The sequence below is a fragment of the Malaclemys terrapin genome, chromosome 5 (genome assembly GCF_027887155.1).
Source record: "Malaclemys terrapin pileata isolate rMalTer1 chromosome 5, rMalTer1.hap1, whole genome shotgun sequence".
NCBI classification, from domain to species: Eukaryota; Metazoa; Chordata; order Testudines; family Emydidae; genus Malaclemys; species Malaclemys terrapin.
Window position 1 is genome coordinate 24006092 of NC_071509.1, and position 19283 is coordinate 24025374.

Sequence of the window (19283 nt, forward strand, 5' to 3'; positions counted from 1 at the left end):
TGACAGACTGAAATATCCTGCTTAGGTTAGCCAGCACTGAACGCCTTACTTTAAAACAAAACTTAATAGAAAAGGCCACTTCAGATTATATATTTGCTTACTCTAATCTGCCTCTTCAGTAAAGATGCCACACTGGAAAAAAATGAGAACCATTAGTAGATTATTCTATATGTGCACCTACTGTGGACAATCCATCCCATAACATTCTGTCTAACTGTAGAGTGGCGAGCTGGCAAACAAGCTCAAACAATTGTATTCAGATATGTATGGCTGTCAGTTTGCCATATGCATTGCTGACTAAACATTAGACTTTGGTTTAAATCCAAAGTAACTCCACTAAAATTAAATTATTTTGGATTTATGTTATGGATAGTTTTGATACAAAACTACTTGAGATAGTTAAGTCCCAGGCAGACTGCGAAGAGCTACAAAAGGATCTCTCAAAACTGGGTGACTGGGCAACAAAATGGCAGATGAAATTCAATGCTGATAAATGCAAAGTAATGCACATTGGAAAACATAATCCCAACTATACATATAAAATGATGGGATCTAAATTAGCTGTGACCACTCAAGAAAGATCTTGGATTCATTGTAGATAGTTCTCTGAAAACATCCACTCAATGTGCAGCAGAAGTCAAATCAGCGAATAGAATGTTGGGCATCATTAAGAAAGGGATAGATAATAAAACAGAAAATATCATATTGCCTCTATATAAATCCATGGTATGCCCACATCGTGAATACTGCATGCAGATGTGGTCGCCCCATCTCAAAAAAGATATACACCTCTACCTTGATATAACGCTGTCCTCGGGAGCCAAAAAAATCTTACCGCGTTATAGGTGAAACCGCGTTATATCGAACTTGCTTTGATCTGCCGGAGCGCACAGCCTCGCCTCCCCGAAGCACTGCTTTACCACGTTATATCAGAATTCGTGTTATATCGGGTCGCGTTATATCAGGGTAGAGGTGTATTGGAATTGGAAAAGGTTTCAAAAAGGGCAACAAAAATAATTAAGGGTATGGAACCACTGTCATATGAGGAGAGATTAATAAGACTGGGACTTTTCAGTTTGGAAAAAAGAGAGATGACTAAGGGGGGATATGATGGGGAGGTCTATAAAATCATGACTGGTGTGGAGAAAGTAAATAAGGAGGTGTTATTTACTTCTCTACATAACACAAGAACTAGGGGTCACCAAATGAAATTAATAGGCAGCAGGTTTAAAACAAAAAAAAGGAAGCATTTTTTCACACAACGCACAGCCAACCTGTGGAACTCCGTGCCATAGGATGTTGTGAAGGCCAAGATTATAACAGCGTTCAAAAAAAGAACTAGATTAATTCATGGAGGATAGGTCCATCAATGGCTACTAGCCAGGATGGACAGAGATGGTGTCCCTAGCCTCTGTTTGCCAGAAGCTGGGAATGGGTGACAAGGAATGGATCACTTGATGATTACCTGTTCTATTCATTCCCTCTGGGGCATCTGGCATTGGCCACTGTCGGAAGACAGGATACTGGGCTAGATGGACCTTTGGTCTGACCCAGTATGGCCGTTCTTATGTTCTTATGAGAACACAATTTGCCTTTTAACAACAGTTATTTGCCACATAAGTAGGGGAAACAATTGATTATAATGAATTTGAGCATCTTTTGTGGTATTTGGCAGATCAGGTTACATAATTACTACTAAGTACTGTGCAGGTACCTTCACAGAAAACAAATTCTTGCTATCCCTCTTTTCTAACCAACACAGAAGAAAAAAACGTTAATGACTCAAAGATGAAAAACTCTTCCTTGAACAAGAGATACCAAATAAAAAGGTAAGAGAAGCATAAGGCTAGGTGTGAGTGTTTTAGGAATATTTAGGAATATATTTAAAACCAAAGTTTTCCCCAAGAAAGCCAAGCAGAAACTTACCACTTAGTAATACATAGAAAAGGATATTAAAGCTATGAAATCAGCAAACAAACCACCAGACACATCAGACATCATTTTAGAAGATCAAGAAAAACACAATGGCAGGGGCAGGACATATAATCAGAATACACACACACACATAATCACAGCGATGGACGTTGCATAAGAGCCTGATCACTTTGGAACAAAATACAACAAAGAATGACAAAGACTGAAACATTCAGCTGATGCTGATAGCATCTTGTAGTGAGATCTTTAGGAACCTCAGAATTCAGAATCCTGGTCAGAATGCAGTAAGGATAGAAGAGGCTTCATGGAGAACAATGTGGGAAGTAATAAGATGAAATATACAGCTTTTTAAACATGCTGGTGGCCCAACTGGGCTGCTTAAAATAGGTAGGGATTTGGTATAATTGATGTTGCTCCTCTGTTGCCTCTTTAATTTTGCTGTAATGATAGTTTACTATACAGGCTTTAATTAGATCTTAAAAAGATTTGGCATTTTACAATTTGGGAAACAGCACTATTTCAAAAATCCTTCAGGTTGTGAACTTTACCTAGGATTTGTATAATAATTAATCCAGGAGCAAAGAATGAAACTGGGAACTATGAAGGCAAAATGATTCAGCAACCTAATCAGAAAGAAGGATTTGGAAATTATTGCAAAAACCCAAAATTTCACAACCCATTAGCTCAGTATAGAACTGCAGTATAGACAGACAACTAAAGAGACCAGATTGTACTTAGCACAGAAATAAACCACAAAATAAAAACTGTGATACTGTTTCAGAGTTTAGATCATATCCAGAATAGCAAATACAGCACAGACCTTCACAGCACAGGAAGAATATTATTGCCTGGAAGAAGTAGTGTGGTGTGCTGTACCTTAGGAACTGAGTTATATTATAACTCTTTGCAGCAGGGACTGTGAGTACATCTGTGATACTGATAACTACTCAGGCAAAACTACCTCACACACAGGAATAGGTAATATACTAAAATACTCGAACTGGTTGAAATTTTGCAAACAAAAATGTTTTAATTAAAAAAATCTGCCTTTTTAAAAACTGACAATTTTCAGGTTTGTTTTTAAAATTTTCCAACTTTTGACAAAATTAGAAAATAGAGTTTATCTCCCCTTCTCCTGGCTTTATTGTTTCTAGAACTTTTCCATGCATCAAAACAATCACATCTTGATTATCCCAACACCTGTTCTCCAAAGGACAGATATTCTCCGATGGTTGGATTCAGCACATAAAGATTTATGTGTTGATATCCTAAAGCGTAGCTTCCTGCTAGGCCTGATGGCCTTAAGGAAGCCAGACATCTGTCTAAAATGAAGGAGCTAGCAAGCAAGCTTTTAAATCAGCATGCAGGGTCCATGGGTAATGAGCTTTCACAGTTATCTGAAGATTATTGTTACCTAAGCTCTTCAATTAATCAGGGTTCTACCTTATTTTCTGTATTTATAAACTACTATAACAATAATATACAAATTAAGAGCCCATCAGTATGTTCCTGAAACACTGGGAAGAGTAGAATTCTATGTTTTGCCAATGGCAGAGATAACCAAAAATACAAAGAATCTAATTTTCAAAAAGCAGGTATACACGACTGCACTTATAATTGCATCTTTGTATTCATCCTCCAATTGGCCATAGATGCATAACTGACCATTTTGGGTGGAAATACCCAGTCTGTCTGCACTATTGTGGTAAGGGAATGGATTAGACACATGATTGTGTGGATATCTGTGCATGTAAATGCAGACTTGCATGGCTGGAAATCAGCAATAAGTGACTATGTGAAATCAAACATAAAGGAGTTCTAGAAACACACATTATTTCTGAAGAAGCACAACACCACTATATTTTTCAGGAGGGGAGGGATAGCTCAGTGGTTTGAGCATTGGCCTGCTAAACCCAGGGTTGTGAGCTCAATCCTTGAGGGGGCCACTTAGGGATCTGGGGCAAAAATCAGTACTTGGTCCTGCTAGTGAAGGCAAGGGGCTGGACTTGATGACCTTTCAAGGTCCCTTCCAGGTCTAGAAGATAGGGTATCTCCATTAATTAAATTAACAAAAATTGAGGAGTATGGTAAAAAAACAATATGATGGGATTAACATAAACTCAAAATGGGGGTGCATGTTAGACTGGAAGACATTTTCTTGTTTATAAAATGATGTACATACACCGAAACACAGATTCAGACAGAGTTTATTCTTCCCAGTAAATATAATACTGTCACTAGATCCCATGTGAGGCACCTTTTTACCAGTTGCAGCTCCCAGTAGATTACCATAGAATCACAGAATCATAGAATATCAGAGTTGGAAGGGACCTCAGGAGGTCATCTACTCCAACCCCCTGCTCAAAGCAGGACAGTCCCCAATTAAACCATGGACTAGTGCAACATAGCATACAAAATTGCACATCATGTTGCACTGGAAAGGAACATGTCATGTGTCACCCACTGCATAAGGCTGACTGAGCACAATCTTACTTGCTTGGTCAACAATGTTCAGTGGCAGGACACTTGGTTTGTCCATAGTAATATCTGTAGTGTGTTGAGTCAGCAGCATCAGACTCTCTCACCTTTTCTTCTTCTTCCCTTTTTCATAGGTATTTGGGGTCACGTCACCAGCTCAGTCTTTTCCAGGCTTGCCAGTCCAGAGCTTGCTCTATATCCATTCTGTACACAGTTTATCCATCGTTTCCTTGGCTTTCTTCTTGTTCTTCTTCCATGTACACTAGTCTCAAATGTCTAACCAGATTCCCTTCATTCATCTTTCATATATGTCCATATCATCTCGATCTCCTCTCTTGCAGCTTCTCTCTGATATTGTGTATATTACTCCCCATTTGGTCCTTGCTGCCCTCAAACATCTCATTTCAATTGCTTTAAATCTTCTCATGTGCCTCACTTGGTTACCCATGTCTCTTATCGACACAGAAGAACTGTATCAGAGGGGCAGCCGTCTTAGTCTGAATCTGTAAAAAGCAACAGAGGTGTCACAGGACCCTCTGTTGCTTTTTACAGAAGAACTGGTCTTTCCATGGTTTTGTATAGTTGTCCCTTAAACAGTCTGGGCATCCATTTATCACAAACCACTCCTACCTGTCACCAGATTTCCATTCTGCTCTTCAGCCTGGCTTACAGTTGTGTTTTTTCCTCCATTTGCCACTAACCAGACCTTAAAAGGGCTAAAGTGTTGCCATGGCCAGGGATGGATCTGAAGATGAGCTCTCAGTCTATAAAAAATGCTCCAAATGGCCAGAGTTAACATGTAGCCTTTTATAAACAAACTCCTACCACCTGCCTTCTGGTGAAGATGATGTTTCAAACAAAAAGTGACTGTGTGAAAGATGAGTGGCTGGTGCCTTAAAATCAGGCTGCTCAGGGCAGAAGGGACCCTTTAGCTGTGGCTGATGACTCAGCTAGGAGAAGGAAAACTCCAAATTAAACCCCCTTGAGATGGGAAAAAAATGTAGAGTCTTGGGCAGAGGCAGTGCTCTTATGGAGTTTTGGAGAGACAAACTGAAACTACGTATACACTTCTGAGAACCAGCTGGAGAGCGGAGTATCCCAGGAAGGAGGATGGGTCCTATCAGGCCTGGCCAGCCACAGGTCTAGATCATGTTGCTAGGTGACATGCTGGATCTTTGTCCTTTTTCACCTTACACTTAAAGGGAGGGATTAGTTACTGGTTTTAAGGGGTAGCTAGTCGGGCTTGCATATAACCAGGGACTCTCACAATGGTAAGAGAGTTGTTTAGCTCTAGGCTGACAGTTCGCATGGGCTAATAGGATTCCCAGAGGCTGGCATCTGTTTATCTCCCCAGAGTTCAGGAGAATAGCCCAAAAGGTGAAATGTCAGATTAAAATTCAGAATTGCAAACCAAATGCCTAACAAATCTTTGTGAATTGTTGCCCTTAACAGCTAACGGCATGGAATCAGCAGGGACAATGGTCTGAAGATACATCAATATACTCTGCGTACATCGATATACGCTGCAGGTGAACACTTTTCACAAAGTGATCACTCCATATGTGACCTCTCACTCCTCATCCTCAATGAAAACCTTCACAACACTTTCAAAAGGCAAGCCTGGAAGCTTAAAATCATAACTCTGCTAGACACTAAAAATCATGGTTTCAACAAAGGTACTGGTTTTATAGTTCATTACAACAATTTGTAATCTACTAACCCCTCTTTGTCCTATGACTGCAAAGGTGTTAATTGCCTACTTCATGGTGAGTGGTTTCTTGCAACATGTGTTAACCCCTTATATTTAACAATCTGTCCCACCTTGTATTTAGCTGTGACACTCTCGTTATCTTTTCCAGACTTAAAGAAGAGCTCTGTGAAGCTCAAAAGCTTGTCTCTTTCATCACCAAAGAGAAGTTGGTCCAATAAAAGATTTTACCTCACCCACCTTCTCTCTGCCATCTCCTAAGATCAACACAGCTACAACACACACAAACACACGCATGCTATTACTACCCCCACCCCTGCCAATATAACATACACACACAGGTCCCAGGTTTTTGAATGTTAATGTAAGGGGACTGTTGCCCGCTTACTAACATTCAGTGGGGGTGTTCTGGTTGGCTGGCTCCCAGCACTAAAAGAATGGGGAGAGGCCAATGCACCAGGTCAGCCTCAGCCTCTGAACCTGATTGACAGGGCAGGCAGGCTAATCAGGGAGTCAGGAGGCCGGGGGGCGGGGGGTGGGTGGAATCCCTTCCTCCATGTGAGCTGGAATTGCCTGGGTCAGACAGAGTGGGGCTGAGCTAAGGAGAAAGCAGGGGCCCAAGCTGAGCTGGGGAGCAGAGCCGGGCCAGATCCAGAAGGGCCAGAAAAGCAGCTCAGGAAGCAGGTCAGAGTTGGGAGCAGAGTCACAGAAGTAGCGCAGGAAGAGAGCCGATCCTATGCTGGGAGCAGAGCTGCAACCACAGAGCCAGAGACAGCGCAGGGAGAGAGCAGATCCTATGCTGGGAGCAGAGCTGCAGCCACAGAGCCAGAGACAGCGCAGGGAGAGAGCAGATCCTATGCTGGGAGCAGAGCTCCAGCCACAGAGCCAGAGACAGCCCAGGGAGAGAGCCGATCCTATGCTGGGAGCAGAGCTGCAGCCACAGAGCCAGAGACAGCCCAGGGAGAGAGCAGATCCTATGCTGGGAACAGAGCCACAGAGCCAGGTGTGGTGAGCAATTGGGGCCAGCCCAGGGGGGACCTTGGGCAAAGGGCCCAGCGCAGAAAGATACCCCCAGCCAAGGGTCCTTGCAGGCCAGACTGCGAGGGGGATCTTAACCCAATGGGGGGATGATGCTGGAAAGAAGGGTCCCACCACCCAAAGCCCGGAGGTGTGTGGCCACCACCATTGCAAGTGTCCAACTCGCAGCATCCCTGCAGCACAGCCAGGGCCTGAGAAGGAGGCCTGGGACCTACAAGGAACAGACTGTGAAGTGCCCTGATGTCCAGAGACGCTGTTTGTGATGTTCCCTGCCACAGAGCAGGGTGATGTGTTTTCCTTTAACCTTTCCCATTTTTCCTTATTCTTTTTTTTTAATTAATTGTTAATTAAACAACTTGTATTTGCTTTAAATTGTATGAAATGATCAGTAGGTCAGGGAGGTGCCCAGTGCAGAGAGAGTACCCCGGAGTGGGGACACCTTAGCCCCTGTCCTAGGTGACCACAGCAGGGTTGGGGGTTGAGCCCCCCCAGGAATCCTGGGCCCAGCCTTGTTGGGGTTACGAGGACTCTGCCAGACAGGAGAATGGAAGGGGTGTCCTCGAGGGCTGGGAGGCCTCTGGGTAAAGGAAGTGGGAGCAAGGACTCAGATCCTTTCGCTAGCCCACTTCACTGGGGTAGTGCAGAAGCCAGGAAAGTTCCCCTGGACCATTCCTCCGCTTACACTAGGATTGCATTTCCTATATGCAGATGTATCAGTTGGTGATACCAAGGGTTTTCCCTCATGGTCTGGTTCCATCCCCATTATTGTCCAACGCTTACTTGAAGCCAGTAGGAGATCTGATTGGGGCTAGGTTGCTCAATGCCCTATGTATGGGGAAGCAATTATCTACACTACTCAAAGAGGAAAGAGCTGTGTTTTAGAGATTCATAATTTCCCCCCTCCCTACCTCTGCTCCCTAACTTGCTCCTGGGGATGAAGTAAATTGCAATATCCCACTACTGGGTGCAACATACTTCCCATCATGCTGTTGTTGCCGGCACAGGGGCCCGAGGACAGCAACAGTGGGGTTCGGTGCCCGGAGTGCTTCACGCCAATAAACATACCGGGGTGGAGAAACAATCAAAATTTATTTGAGATCTCAAAGTGGTGCAATGAGACAGGCAAGTCTCAAATCGAGCACACCAGCAAAAACAGTTTCTCTCTTCTTTATACATTTTACAACTAAGCCCCTCCTCTCTCCCCCTCTCTACCACCCCTCCTCTACTCCCTCTCCCCTCTCTACCGAAGGCATGTTTATACATTTAAGCAACTAAATCATTCTAGGGCTATAAATCTAGCTTGTTAGTAACTTCTCCCTAAACAGTTATTTGGTCCTGTTTACCCTTAGTTTATTACCCCTTCCCCAGCTAGAAACATGCAAACCTCATCATTATCGTTTGGTACCTAGTATGAGCAAGGTCGTAATTGCTAACTGGCTATTTACACATTCCAATTCCTGTCCTTGGTTGTTAAGGTCGATTAGAGTTAAACATGGAAGGACAGAGTTTAAACATGGAAGAACTCTGGCTCAGGCAGGCATAGTAACCCCAACACTGTTTCACCTTCATCCCCTCTCCAACCACCTATTCAGGGAGCAGAGGGGAGTACCCAGGACACAGCCCATGCACTCCGCTCCCTACCCCAGCACCCAGCCCAAGATCCTGGGAGCCCTAAACGAGCTGTGCAAAAGGGTGCAGCCTTTACTCTCCTGCACAAGCACATTGGGGCCAGTCACATTTTGCCCCTTAGGAAGCATGATTTGAGGCATCATTATGCTAAAAATACCCTGAAGATCTATGTTCTACTGTTACCATCAGTCATGGTGATGTAATCTCTGCTTTATCTTGCTGTTCTACTCAGGTTGTGCATTGTATGTGAAACAGTTGGTATAAGCTTGGCCTGGATAAAAGTCAAGAAGTAATGATGTGGGAACAAAATAAATGTTAAGATAAAAAGAGAGAAAAAGGTATTTTTGCTTTGTTGGGGGAAGCTTCTGAAGGCTCTTGTTTTTCTATTCCTGCCATATCTATTTGTTCTAGAGATCTGGATGAGGTGAGCAAGGGGGGAATTTTTTTTTTTTTTGGAATCGGACCTTAATTGGGAGCTGCAGTTTTAGCAGTGTTTTTTTTTTCTCTCCCATCTTCCAGACATTCAGAGTTTAAGCTTTCTTTGTCAGCACTGGGCCTAGCCACAAGGACCCACCTATTTGTCACTTCTGGATGAGTTATATTACATATGAATTGTAAATACTGCGCAAAGTAGAAGCATGTTGCTCAGAGGCTGTTGTCTGTATTGCCCTGCCTATCGTCCTGCAAGAGAGCATCAGCAATTTACTTCTAGTATTTTAAGCCAGGAGCAATATCAGTGTTATCTACCTGGAGAACTTCCTATCATCCTGTCTTCTGGGCAGCCAGTTTAATTTGTTAGGACAGGAACTGCTGACCATCACAAGGCATAATCTGGATGGGCTGATATGTTCTCCACAGAGGCCTGTGATTCTCTCTCAATCATTATACGCCTGAATATTTCAGGCCAGACTCAAGTCAAGCCGCCTGTGTGTTTGATTGAGCTTTATTCTCACGGGGCATTTGTATGATGGATGTTGGGTTGGATTTTTCTGCCCGCCCTGTGTATTTGTCCTTTTTCTCGCTCTCACTGTAGTTTATTTGGAAAGACTGATTTCAGTTATTCTTTTGTTTTGTTTAAGGCACCCAGAAGTCTTTGAATGTGGGACTCCAATATAATTCAAATTTGTCAGAGTGCCATGTATGCTCTAAGTATGATTATTAATAGCTCCTGGGCGGAAAGAAAGATACTCATACCACTCTTTTTTTGACCCCTCTGGCTAACACATAGGGTTGCATTATTCAGATCCAGAAAGAGTTACGTCCAACACTCTGCAGCCACAGCAAAATATATTTATTTATTACAGCACTTGAGTGCATTCTCTAAGCTTCACCGATCATTTCTCTGGAATTTTTGGTGAGAGTCAGGATTAAAAACAGGCTTCACAGCGCCTTTGGTTATCTTTAAATTATTCTGCAAAGATATGTACAGAGACAGAAGCTACCCCATGGCTCTTTACTGATGCAGAGTTCCTCATGATAAGCAATTCTCTCTGGCTGCAAAACATACCTTGCAGCTGTCCCGATTTTAACCTCAAAAGTTCATATTACTGCCTGATCTCAAATGCACCTTACTGGATAACAGGGCAGAAAAATGTCAGGTATTAAAATAAGTAAAATCCTGTTAGCAATAATAATCAGTAATACAAAGACCATAACAAAAAAAGTAAAGATGTTTTGGCCCATTTGCGTCACCTTTTTAACAGTCTTTAGTTTCCAAGCGCAAGCATTTTAAAATACTGTTTAAACAATGGATTCTTGTGACACACTAGGCTTTTAAATAAATCTCTACATGCAAAGGGCACAGACAGACCAGAGAGCAGGAAGCAAAGCATCTTTAAAGCTGCTCAATAGTAAGTGAAAATTAATGTGTCACTTTTACTCTCTTAACATGCCCACAGGGACTGTGCTACAAGCCCAGAGTGGTTCTAATTGGTTTCAGTATTCCAAATATGACATCCCTGTGTGAAAGTGCAAGATTCCTCTGCCTGTCTGACTCTCTGCATTGCTCATTCACTGGCCTTCACTCCTTGTGGGATCATTGAGATTCAAATATGGCATGAGATGTTTGGGCTCTCAAATGGGACAGTAGTTGTATTTAACTTATATAACAAGCTGTGTCTTGTGGGAACTCATCTAAATGTACTACACCTCTACCCCGATATTCCGCTGTCCTCGGGAGCCAAAAAAATCTTACCGCGTTATATCGAACTTGCTTTGATCCACTAGAGTGCGCAGCCCCGCCCCCCCCGGAGCACTGCTTTACTGCGTTATATCCGAATTCGTGTTATATCGGGGTAGAGGTGTACTTTCAATTATGCCATGGAATAATTACAGCTGGTATTCAGATATCCCAGCAAAGAATCTATCCCTGCATTTGCCTGGGATATCTTAATGTCCCTATCATGGACAAACACATGTAATAGGAGTTGTTGGGGATTAGGGGAACATGCCAGAGTCCCAGAAAGGAAACACTCATTGTGTTTATGAAATAATACCTAGCACAGTCAAGTGAGATTCTAATCCCCCAATTATCCTTGGGTGTAGCAGTTTTTTTAAGAGACAATATACATTTCCTTTCCATTATCAACCACCATCATGGCAAAAGGAAGGTGAATAATTTATGTCTTTTATTGTAAATAGTGCATGACAATTTTGCAAAGCTGATCCAGCACTTACAGTAGGTAGTGATTTACATTTTCAACACATTATCTAAACATTAACTAATTAACATTCATAATAACCTTGGAGGTTGGTAATTTTGCATTATGGGCCTGATTCAAAGCCCAGTATAGTCAAAGGAAAGACTCCTGTTGACTTCAATGGGCTTTGGATAAGGCCCTCTTAACCCCAGGTTATAAAGGAGAAAAATGAGACCACAGAATGTGTCCTACTTCATGCCACGAAGCAAATCATTATCAGAGTCACAGTAAGCTCCAAGCCCATGAATATTCACTGGACCATTCACAGGTGGTTCAGCTCCTCTCCATGTTTTAAACATTCACATTACCTTTATTATCTGTTACTCACCACATGACACAAACAGTATCCACAATAAGGTCCATAAATCAAGTCTCAGGAAAAGTTCATTTCAGGTTGAGTCTGAGGGTTGGGCAGATGTTCAAGGTAATTATATTTTCTCTGTTTACCATTTCCCATTATTTTTAAAAGCAATGGCTATGGCTTAGTTTGATGCTCTGAAAATGAACTGACATTTTCTTGTCATGAAAATGAACATGGCATTTGACTTGACTGTGGTATTTCCTGTTCTCACGCATGCAAGAGAGAGAGAATTTACATCTATATCTATATATGTAATGTTGCTTTCATTGGGGCTGCTAAGTCACTCAGGTGTTCTGTCCCATCTAGTAGCACCAAGACAACTTATAGAGAGCAATTAATAAGTCTGCTCTACAGCCTTAGCTAACAGCCAGTTGGTTTTTATCTCATGCTGTAGAGGCTCATACACTAAGCTCCAGAAGTCCCAGGTTCGATCCTGCCCATTGATAAGCGGGGTCTGTCCTCATTACAAGTGGGGGCTCGGCCAGGATTTCAACTGGGAAGACTCTGAAGCTCGGGATGCACTTCCTCAGCTAGGGGAAGTATGTAACCCACCCACCTTCTGGATGTGGTGTTCTGTCCCATCTAGTGGCACCGAGACCACTTAGAGAGAGTTAAATGAGTCTGCTTTAGCTAAGAGGCAGTTAGCTTTTGGCTCATGCACTAAGCTCCAGAAGTCCCCGCTTCGATCCTGCCCAACGACGACCGGGGTCTGTCAGTGTTACACAAGCAGTAGGATTATTTAAATCAAAAGACATGCAGTTAAACTATAAAATCAGGTAAAATAGGGAAAGTACAAAACCCATTTATTGCATCTTACAAGATAGACAGAATTTAGATCGATTCTGGTCTGTTGTCTGTATCACTTTGCTCCATACATAATTAAATGCTTATGGTTCAATCTAAGCATATTGCATACAACTGCCAAATGACAAAACAAATGCCAAACAAAAAATGTAGTCAGTCCCCCATCTAATGCACCCAAGGGATCCCTTTCTCCCTAAATGTTAGCACACTCAGAAATGGAGAGTGACAGGCAAGTGTCATTAAAACAAATAATGGTGCATTCCGGTATTTCCCTAATGCTCTGTTCACAATGCATGAAGCAGAAGCAAAAGACCTGGATAACCTGAGTTCAGGTTCAAAAAGAAAAATCTCTGCTGAAAACACATAAAGCCATCTGGCAGTTGAAAGGCTTAGGAATGTTTCTAGCAGGGCTTAGTATCAGAGAGGAACAGATGTAGACAATGTGTGTTAGATGTGCATCCTAGGGTTTACCTGCCAAAAAATCAATTTTATAAACCAAACTTCACACAGAAGCCAGAGGAAAAGACCTTCAAAGGAACAAACATTTGGAAAAAAGACCCTTTGCAACAAGCGCAAAAGAACACCACTTGTGCTTCTGCAGGATTGCTCTCAATTAATCTTTACGGTTCGCTGCCCTGAAGACCTTACAGTCTGAATATGATCTTCTCATGTATAAGGAAAAGCAAATGATAGCGACTCAGGTGTAGATACCGGCTTCAGGTTTTATGGCATTATCACCATTAGTGATGGAGCACACACTGTGTGTGTAGTAAATATTTAGCAACACTGTAGAAGACTTACATCATGGAACAACTATGGGACAGCCACAGCACTATAAATTTTAGTCAAGTCGGCCTATTTTAACCTCAGACAACTGAAATTATGGAGCTTTCTAGGCCTTTGCTTCAATCTTCTTTGCTTCAATTTTCCACACCCACATGCCCATATTTTTCAAGGGCTGAGTATTTGGATATTGAACTATCTGATAGCTAAAGATGAATGGGGATCGGGAAGAGCAAGTACAGCCAAATAATATTTTACTACTGAACTTTACTATATGAAGTCCTCTGGACTTTTCACCTAAGGAAAATTCAAATATACCTGCACAACTTTATATTGACCCCATCTCCTTTTTAATTATTTTAAACCATTTTATTCTTGCCAGATTTATCTTTCATAGAAAGGTACATTGTGCAGATTCTAAAAATTTGCTAATACTTCAGTGCAATGCTGGTCATGTTTCAACTGGATATAGATATGCCACTCATTTGTGATATGGAATCTCCAAATAACAGGCTAAATGGGAATTGGGGTTAGTATTGTGCTACCATTTGATCAATACACACAGCAGAATTTGATGCCTCAACTTGAAACATATACAAAGTGAAATACTGTATTACTTGCTAAACTGGATTTCACATCAAAGAAAAATATTAGAAAATCGACTAACTGCTATGTTTTCCATCAATATTTCTGAAGCTTTTATCACTGTACTCTCAAGCACTATTTAAGATACAGTAAGATCTGTAAGGGGAAGTCAGTTCTTCCTACCACTCTAGATGTAATCTGGGCCCCGACTATGAATGAGAAGTCTATTTTCTGTTCCATTTTGGGAACATGCAAAATGCAGTTAAAGTGATTGCAGAATATGGCTCTCATAAGCCTTGTTGGCTCTCTTGGTAGAGACACCTAGCATAGAGCTATTCTCTCGCTCTTGTGAGTAGTCATAGGTCCTTGGTAACCACTCCAGGTCAGGTCAAAGTTGAGGCAGATTTAGATGGGCAGTGTGGGGAAATCACGCCCTATCATTGCCGATGCTGTGGATGAAGGTGATTGGTGTCAAGCTCACTTTTTACAAGCAGTGAACCCATACTTTATTCTCTCTCTCTCTCCTTCTGACGAATATACACACACACACACATGCAAAAAAAGAATATTGCATTCTTTAAAATTACCTTAGACAACTGAAGGTTGATAGCAGATATGAAGATATAATTCATAGATAAAGATGTAATTGAAACACGTTTTTTAATATACCTACTCCTTAAAATGGGGATAATACTGTAAAATGGGGATAATACTTTTTTCTGGGGGGAGGAATAGCTCAGTGCTAACATTGGCCTGTTAAACCCAGGGTTGTGAGTTCAATTCTTGAGAGGGCCATTTGGGGGGTTTAGTTGGGGGATTGGTCCTGCTTTGAGCAGGGGGTTGGACTAGATGACCTCCTGAGGTCCCATCTAACCCTGATAGTCTATGATTCTTAGTTACATGTATTGTATACACCATGAATCTATGGTTCTCTAGTACTCTGACAATACTATGAGCAAATATTAACCATAACTAATCACACAATAATTTACAGGCCAGATCCTCAGCTGGAGTAGCTCTTTTGGACTGCGATGGAGTCCGATCATATACATTTCTGCTATGCAAGTAATTTTCTTATTTTACAACTAAATCTAACCAGTTCTTCAACTATCAAACATCCACATAAAATGACAAAAACTTCTAGGCAATCTAGCTACCAACACACTGCCTTTATGAGGAGAGTCTAAATAGAGAAATACTGGCATTAGAATGATTGGAGACATAAGAAATTTGAAACCCATGCTCAATAAGTATTCTGCACAAGACAACAGATTCAGAGAGGGCAAAGCGCCATTTGACTGGAAGCTGGAATTCTCTTTACAAAGATATAGAACCAGACAAATAAATTGCATAGTCTGCCCCATTAACTGAATAAGAATCATTAGAAATCTGTCTGGAACCTTCATAATCACACTTCCTTGGCAAGGAAATACAATAGCCATATTTTTCTTTTATTAGATGTCCTATTTCCTAATGCAGCCATCTCTCGATTCATAATACTTTATTTAAAAAAAATAATTCTATGTTACTTTTCCTTCCAGAGAGGCACCGTGGTTTAGCATTTAAGCTTCAAGACTGCTGGAACTAATCAGAACTACTGATTTTTAACCCTGGCTGTGTCACAGCAATGCTGCTTTTTATTACTGGCTCACTGTGGGAAAGTCCCTTCACCTTTTTAGGTCTTAGTTTCACCCTCTGTAGAGTGGAAATGATAACACTTGTCTATCATGGGGTGGTACAAGGATTGTTAATGTTTTATACAGCAGTTTGAAGATGTGACGCACTATCTAAATGCTGAGCGTCACTACAGTTATGCTGGAAATGAAGAAGCAATCACAAAAGCATACTAGACGGAGTTAAATTTTATGCTAATGGTACACTGATATAATGAAAAACATATCCTCAGAGTCAGCAGTAATGAGATTCAATGTATACCTGTACTGATATAAGAATAGGGAAAGAAATAGGGAAGAAATTTCACCAATGTTCTAGAAATTTGTTATAATAAATCACATCCCACTGGGGACCTCAATCAAGGACTAACAAAATGTTAAGATTCTGATGTGGCAATGAAAGCCAAAGATAAAAATTGCTCTACAAATTAAAGATGTTCCTTTTAAAATATCCCTTTAGAAGGATTCCTGTAATTAATTGTGATTCAGGCTGTTGGCAACAGAAATATCCTTGTAGAAGGACAGTTGCCATGAAATTCAACAGTAAAGTCATCAAATGCCACTGCTTAGTGAGTTTGGTACCATCTGGTCCTGGGTACAGACATTCAGGATTTTAAAAATCTTAGGTCATGATTCCTAAAGACAAGGCGATTTTCTCAGTGTCTTGGATGACATTCATTTGATGCTGGTTTTTTACAACAGTATATGTAATATTGCAGCGTGAACATTGGCAATCATAGTTACCTGCATGCTATCTCTGAATCACAGCTTGGTATGTGTATATATTACAGGGAACCTAACATAAAGCTCTAAAATACTTTCTTGAAGTAAGTGTCAGTGACCCTCACAGTGAAACTTTATTTAAAAACCATGTAAATCAACCAAATTCTACTTCTTCATCATTAGATCCATCAAGCCCCATAATTATACCACTGTTGTTACATGGCTGTTCTAAAGCACAAACCATTTTTACACCGCAGGTTAAAAATATGAGATGGATATAGAAATTCAGAAAGTAGCAACATGCAAAACCATTCAAAAAGGGAATGACAGACGATACTCAAAACAGCTGAACAGTCTCAGAGAAACCATGAAGTCACAGACATGAAACAATTCATCAGCTATCAGAACAACAAATATGCTGATTATATGCTGGTATGGATTGTGATTAATTGCTACTGAAAGCCAACAAAGATAATTCAGTGTAAATTTGTCTTAGCAGAAGCAAAACACAGGTACAGTCAGCAAGAGGTTTTCCTCAAAGGAGGTTTATAATCAGAAATCAAAACACGTATAATAATAATAATAACAAACAAGAAAACCCTATCCATCAGCATAGAATTTTACTCAGTTCTACAGTTCTGGGTATGAAGCACTGCCTTCCCTCAAACATTCTTCCCCAGCTGTCTGACAAACAACCTTTTCTTGTGCACCTGTGCAGTAGTAGTGGTATCAGAACTGAGATTAATCTTTAGCTCACCAGGGTCCAAGTATTGCTCTTGTATGGTCACAGTCAGCTTTTGCTAGTCTCTGAGAGACTATAGTGATGGGGGCTGTATGAGAAAATACAATGGCTAATGAGACAGATGTTAGTCCAATCTTTTTTTCCATATAAGGTTAGTATGTTCTCCCTTCCCTGTCATTCACATGGACAGTTAATGGGAGAAATCCTGCCCTTAGTTCCATCTGTGCATGGTTGTCTGGGCATCAGTGTGCTCGAGAATGCTGCTCACTACAAAACTTGATCCAATTGTTGCATTTAGACACCCAATGCTACCAATGGATTAAAAAAAATACAAGACATCCACTGTTATTGAAATGTTGTATATAGCCATTAGAACGGATTGCAACCAAATCTGAAACCATGTGACATATCCCTGATTTCACAATGTATTCAACTATCATTTTTCATCAAATAAATTGTGGGTTTTTTTCTCATTATTCTATTGTCTCTATTCCTTACCTATTCAAAAGAGAAGATCAAGTTCGCTGAAATATTTACTGAGATTTGAAAAGTCCAAGTGGACCAGGGTCCACCTTCAGCAAAACATAGGACCAACACGTTTTGCTTCAAAATCCTTTGATGTGTGCAAGTCTACGTAGTTCCTATACAAACTCAGGTAAAATTAGGCAGCTGTGGTTGAGTTTTGCATTTCTTCACACTGGAAATGCAAAATGAAATTTGGGTATTGCCACCCTTACAGATGAAAAGAAGAGAACGTTTGGAGAAACAAAACCACTGAGTTTTGCACAGCTCTAGTCCTGAGACATGAGGATGAATGGTTTGTTATCATATCATAAATAATCTTTCCATGTGCCCATTGCTGTATGCCAGAACATACACCTAGCCCATCAATCTGCTTTTGCATTCACCAATTATCTTTGTACACAGTGGGATGGGAAATTTCTGACCAACTCTGCTCATGAAAGGAAAAAGAATTTGGTGAGTTGCAGCTATTTTCCTTTAATATTTTGTAGCCAAAAGGGTTAAGGGGGTTACATGATTAGACCTCACTGTGTGGTGATATTACACAGCACATAATATATTAACAAATGTGAGCAAAACCTTCCTTGCTGACAAATTATCTATAACAGTTTATTAAAGGTTGACTGAGCCAAAACAACCATCCCACTGTTACAGCTCTAAATAAAGGGCCTGGGGTATCATACCTCTTATAGGAAAGTTTGGGAAAGAGGATGACTAGGCTAATCTTTTGGTTTTCCAACATTAGGCGTGGTCACAGAAGACAAATGCCACCCTGCATTACTCATCTACAAATTGGTAATTTACATAACAGTTTTTATAGCTGACATATGCTATTATAGTAGATTACCCAAAGATGGCAGCACTCCATCCCCTTATTCATTTAATTCACCAGCCAAATCCTATATATTTTTTTATCATATGATATGCTTTCCTGGCCTTTGTATATAACTCTGGAGACTGAACCCCCATATTAATGCATGTAAAACTTTAAATCAAACATGATCTTTTGCCCAGGGTCAATGCCTTTCAAGGCATTCGCATTGCTATCATCATGATAGATAGTGTGCATCTATAGAGTTTTAGGAGTGCTCTTTCAACTGGACAACTGCTGTTCTTTTAAGGAAACTCTGAAAGCTAAATACATTTATAAAATAGAATACAGTGTTTGAAAGACCATACACAAAATTACAAATATTGGCATTTCTGGCCAAAAGCAACACTGAACAATGTAAAGCAATAACGTATAGGACTGTCTATCAAAGTGGTCTCAACCCAGCTTTTAAAATTGCACATACACTTTTTGTCCATTTATCTGCACGTGGCACTCTGGGTACTATATGATTTGCATATTTATTCACAGGCAAAAATGACTGCATGCAATTTTTAAAAACCATTTTTGAAACTTTGACCTTCATCCTAGCCTTCAAAAATGCAGCTTGCAGCCCCAGCTGATGAGCAGCTATCAGGTCTGGATAGATATTCATTCATAGCTGAAACATGGTATCTATCTACTCTGCATTCATCACTGGGGTGGACTAAATTTGGATTAAGGAATAATTATTGAACTGTCTCATTTCATAGTAGATTCATTTAAGACAACATG

The 19283-nt window shown here is 40.8% G+C and overlaps 1 protein-coding gene across 2 annotated transcripts in view; it reads right to left on the reverse strand.

The window, feature by feature from the left end:
- The window catches only part of SORCS2 (sortilin related VPS10 domain containing receptor 2), an 818166-nt gene that overhangs the window by 174468 nt on the left and 624415 nt on the right, over positions 1-19283 (reverse strand). The window lies entirely within an intron of this gene.